Source organism: Pteropus vampyrus, unplaced genomic scaffold (genome assembly GCF_000151845.1).
Source record: "Pteropus vampyrus isolate Shadow unplaced genomic scaffold, Pvam_2.0 Scaffold1, whole genome shotgun sequence".
NCBI classification, from domain to species: domain Eukaryota; kingdom Metazoa; phylum Chordata; class Mammalia; order Chiroptera; family Pteropodidae; genus Pteropus; species Pteropus vampyrus.
In genome coordinates, this window is record NW_011888782.1 from 24,203,640 (window position 1) to 24,209,499 (window position 5,860).

Consider the following 5,860-nt stretch of genomic DNA (forward strand, 5'->3'; position numbering starts at 1 on the left):
GGGAACTTCTTTCAACAATCAGTTAGTTGTCAGAATTTTACCTTGCTTTCCTTCTTTTGCAGTTTGTTCCCTGATATGTTAATATTATATGTCTAGAAATAGGGGGTGGTGTGGGGTGGGGAACAGTACATTCAGTTTTTTACGGAATATTTACTAGGTGCCATGCACTCAGGATGGATACAACAGACAGACACAGTTCCTGCCCTCCCTGAGCTCAGGAAGCTGTGGGACACAGACGAGTTATGACACACTGGAATAAGCGCACTCGGAAGGAGTATACAGGTGCTTCTGAAACAAATTAGGAGAAGCTCAAGGAGAGTTTATAGGGAGGTGACATATAACCCGAAGCCTAAGGAGGATGAGGGATAACCTTGGAGAACTGAGAAGAGGAGAGTCGATAATGTGATTTATTTGTGGAGAATCACTCTGGCCGTTGTGTGGTAGCTGGAATAGAGGTGGGGAGATTGCCAAGTGGCTGCTGTAGTGTCCCAAGTGAGAGATAAGGGTGGCTGAGATCAGGGTGCTGGCAGAAGAGGACCTGAGAAAGAGTGGGATTCCAAACCGATATTGAAGGCACAACTGCAGGATTTGCTGAAGGATGTGGCAAGCGAGAGAAGATGCTCAAAGATGACTCCATGGTCATCCACAGATGGCCTGAGAATCAGGCTACATAATAGTGACATCCACCAGATGGGAGCACCAAAGGGAAGCCAGAAATGTAGGAGAGAGGCTAGGAATATGTGTATCCTTGACCCATAATAAAAGAGTATTTCCAGTGAGAAGGAGAGATTATCATTTAAACACTACTAATACATCAGGTGAGAGAAGTATCTCTTGGACTGCTGGGGGACATGGCACTGTCTCCTAGTGAGGGGGCATGAGACCGAGATGGCAATGGACAGAAGACTGAAAGAAAGGGAAGGAAGTGGAGGCAGCAAGCACAGTCAGCTCTTTGCAGAAGTGTGACTGTGAAGGGGAAGAAAGATTTAGGCGGCAACTTATTGGATTATAGGATCAGACAGTTGTTATGCTTCTTTTCTGGCTTTTTAAATATTTTTAAGATAGAAGAGTCTTAGGCATGTTTAAATAATGATAGGAAGAAGTAAAGAGAAGGTTGAAGACACAGGTTGTGGGAGAAGGTGGAGGAGATCCTAGAGGCATTAATCTTAGGAGGGGGACACTTTTCCCACTGAACCCAGAACAAGGCAGAGATGGAGTACAGAAATGGTAATTCTGAATGACTTGATGAGGGAGTATGGAGTTCTCCACAGATGGACTCTGTTTTCTCTGAGAAGGAGGTGATCAGGTCTCTTAGACTCTGCCAAAATTAGAGCTGCTTACCCCTGCAGAACTGGACCTGACATGTTGTCTCTTAATGACAATGAAACTAAATTTAAGGATGAAACAAACCAGAGATGGGCCAAAGAGAGTTTAGTGGGCCTAATGATGCTAAAACAGTATTCAGATACTTTCTCCTGTCTCTAGTTTTCTACCTGCAGGTGGCGCTCATCATTCAACCCACCGTGGTCTCTGGCGGGGAGGACACAGAAGGGCCAGTCATAGCTCTCAGCCACACGAGAGTGACTGTTTCCCCAAAAGATATCCCACCCCGAAACACAACTAAAATCAGCATCCGTCTCTCTCCAGAGTTTAGGAGTCCAGAACTGGGCAAACAGTTTATCTTTTTCCTCACATCATCATTTTACAAGAAATGAAATTGGTAAAACGGAAACCCTTTATTTATAAAAGTCTTAGCTGGCCATTTCTGTTTTTCTTTCAAGGATTTATTTAATTATCAGCAATGTGCCTTGCCACTCAAGGTCTGCTCATCATCCCTGAGTGGACTGGAAGAAAGCTATCAGAGGATCAGGATGGCAGGTCTTGAAAGCCAAGGAAAGAAAGTTCTACAGGAAGCAAATTGTTGACCATCATCAGCCCCCAAAGTCCTTTGTCTTCTAAGTTGTTTTTATCCTATTCATTGTTGAACATGTACCCTCCCCTCTTCCACAGTGTGCTTATTCTCTTTCAATTCTCTATTCCAATGGGTGTCTACCTCCTGTATCTTATTTTCTTCTAAGGAAGCAAGTGTCCTCTCTGGGCCTGGGGATGGTGGCTCTTCAGCATAGAAGTGGCCATGTTCACATGTCTTTTTCTAGGCTCTCTTGCCACCTCATAGGCACAGCTGATCCTAATATAACAACCCACATCTGTGTTTTGGGGGCTGCACTTCCCTTTCTCTGCTTCATCTAAATTTCCCCTTTCAGCTTCTCAAGAAACTTCTATGCAAACTTCTAGCATTGGGCTCCTTTCAGCTTCTTACAAGATTTTCTACAAACTTCTCTACAAAATCTCCACATTCCTCCCATTGTAGTGCATATTTAGGGAAAGGCTGGCTTTTCCCATTGATCTAGCGAGTTGTGAGCACCTTATGCCCACCTCTCTATATCAATTTGCCCCTGAAACTCCTGGTCCACCCCTCAAAAATAGGATGTGACATCAGAAGAAGTGGGGCAAGCCACCCACCCTCTCTGTTACCACTCCAAGTTCAGTCCTCAGAGGAGGTCACCTGATGAACACACCCTTGTCCCCTGTGCTCAGGTCCCTTTTGGGAGCTTCATCTTCAAACCTCCACAGAGAAAAGTCTCGAATACCTCTCACTCTGCTGGTACTGCAATCCCTAATGGTACATTTTCCCAAATAGGAGTCATTTAGGTTTACTAATATTACCATCGGGTGGGAATTAGAGGGAAGATTTTGTAAAAGAGTCCAGAATAGACTGGATCTTTCCAGGTTTGCGTGAGATGAAGAGTAAAGCAGAGTAAAGATCCTTCCTGGTCATCCAATAGGTAACCATTAAATCAGACACACATGCATATGTCTCAAGACAAGCACTAACTCTCAGCGTACAATCTACATAATATTAAAAAAGAAAAACATACAATATTTCATTTTCATACTATGCCCTGCATAAGCTCCACCAGTGAGTGATGTGCTATTAAATACTGAACAACCACCTCTTTGGAATTAAAAGTTTTCATATATGTCTTCGTTCATTATAAATTGGACATAAAGAATGTAATTTACATAAATATGGACATAAAGAACATAATTTACAAATAATAAACTATACATCTTTATTGTAAATTTACATCTTTATTGTAAACTATCTTTATTGTAAATTTCAAATAGTCAATTGATTCTCACAAAATGTTTCAAAGACTTTTGCCCAACTCACATTTGTAGCCAACCTATGGTTGCGATTAATAACTGAGTGTCATTCTGACATAAATGTTCATTGATAATTTTGTTTACATTAATAAGTGAGATGAAAATGAGACAATAAAGACATATGTCAGAGCTTCTCTTATTTGTCAGTGATATGAGCTCTTCTGCTGAATTAGAAGATGGTTTTCGCATACCGGAAGAATATTTCTGCAATTGTTTGTGCTTTTTACAATGTAATGGCTACAGACATGACACACTTTTAAATTTAATCTGCCTTATTAACAAATTGTCCATCACTTTCTTAAGTCTAGACAGTCAACAGAACACTAAATCAAGCCCTGATTTGTAGTGTTTTGCCAGTTTTATGGTGTAAATATTCCCACCATGGGATATTTTAAGTTCCCAATGTGATATCACTGAATGCAGACCAGTAGCACACCCTTACATAATACTCCTTCCAAACAAATACAATAGACATTAATAACTCAAGAGTATAGAAAATAGTAAAATGTAGTAATTAGGAAGTGATGAATTTTCAGTATTTATTTTTTAAAAATATAATCTATCTTGTTATACATTTATATAAAGTAATTCTAAATAATGGTGATTAATAACTGGCTTACAAAATTTCTGAAAATTTAACTACCATCTCTGGTGAGCCAGTGTGAGCCAGCTCCAGCACAAAGTTATACTCTTCCATCAACAGAGGTAATATTATCAGATAGAGCAGTCAGTACACTCCCCTACACACCTTAGTGCGATCGCTGTACTAATATTCTCCCAGTCAAATAGGTTTTAAAGTTTATTGCTTTCCTTCGTTCCTACAGCCAATTAGTCACCAAGACAAACATTCAGTGATCTATTCATTACTTTGGAGAAATCTACCCTGAAAGAAGTAAATGTCCTTGAAAATCATAAAACAAGGACAAATGTAGGGGGGAAAAAACCAACCCTAAAGTGTAATAATTAATACTCATGAAAAACATAAGAAAATTAATATTAACTCCATTTTACTGAGGAAACTGAGGCACAAAATGGTTAAATATCTTGCCGAAGGTCACACAACTAGTGAATGGTCAAGATGGGTTACAAGCCCAGGCATTCTTGCTCTAGATCTCAACACTAACACTATGCTATTCTTGCATAGTGAGGCTCTGCTCAGATCCCTTCTTCAGGGTAATAAACCCATTCCCCAGCTTCTGGATCTGTTGACAGGTCACAGCACTGTCCCTCGCTGGCTATGCCTTTGCCTCATATTTTCTACCTATAGTTTCCTCATGGCAGAGAATATTTCTGTCTCCTACATTTGAGTCCAGGTCTACCCCCAGGCTGAGTTAATTATATCATATTTAGGTAGTCCAAATAACAAACTCACAGTAGTGAGGGTGTGGACAAATAGAGCCTCTCGTATGTGGTGGGAGATTTAATTTCTCTTTGTACAATAGTCCCCCTTATCCTTTGGGGATACATTCCAAGACCTCCCAGTGGATGCCTGAAACTGCAAATAGTACAGAACCCTATATATACTATGTTTTTCCTATATATACATACCCAAGATAAACTTTGATTTATAAACTAGATACAATAAGAGATTAACAATAATAACTAATAATAAAATAGAATATAATATACTGTAATAAAGGTTATGTGAATGTGATCTCTCTGTCTCAAACTATCTTATTGCACTGTATTCACCCTTCTTCTTGTGATGAGATGAGATGATAAAATACCTACGTGATGAGATGCAGTGAGGTGAATGATGTAGGCATTGTGATATAGCTTTAGCCTACTATAAATCTCCTGATGATACATCAGAAGGAAAATTATCGGCTTCTGGTGATCCTGGATTATCGAGCCATGATGATGTCGATGGTTGACCACAGGTCACTGAAATTTACTTTGGAAAGAAAAACCATGGATAAACGGGAACTACTGTAATTTTACCACTTTTTTGCTTATCTTTTTTTTCTTGCTTTTGCTTAATTTAAGGCTGTGTTAAGATTCATAATTTTTATATCATCCAGGTGAATTGTTCCTTTTTGTCATTAGCTAGTACTACTCCTTCTCCTTTATTAATTATTGTTGTCTTAAAGTTCAGTTTGTCTTGTATTAATATTGCTATAACCACTTTAGTTTGGTTAGTGCTTGCTAAAGATGATAGACACTTTGAGGAAGCTGGTTACTTACTCAAAAGCAGCCTCTCCTTCCTTGTTAGGAGAATTTCAGTTTTGTTTAGATCTGAGCAGCTAAAGTGCTTAGGTGTCCTTTTAGATCCTTTCTTGAATCATGGCCGGGCTAAGCCAGTTTTAGTCATCTCATTCTCTTCAGGTGGGATTGGTTTAAGGATGGCCATGTGATTTAGTTCTAGGCAAAGAAATATAAAAGGAAGTCTGCCATCTGCTCCTAGAAAATACTTTCTTCCTCCATAAATAGAGACACTTAGGGAGAAATCCTTTTTCCCCTCCCTTTTTGAGGACTGTTATCAAGTAGGATGTGATGATGGTAGATACTGCAACCATTTTGTAACCATGAAGACCAATATCTAAGAAACACTGAGAAAGGCAGATTGGAAAGATAGATAGAGACTGGGTCCTTGACATCATCATTGAGCTGTGTAACCAGTCCTAGAACCACA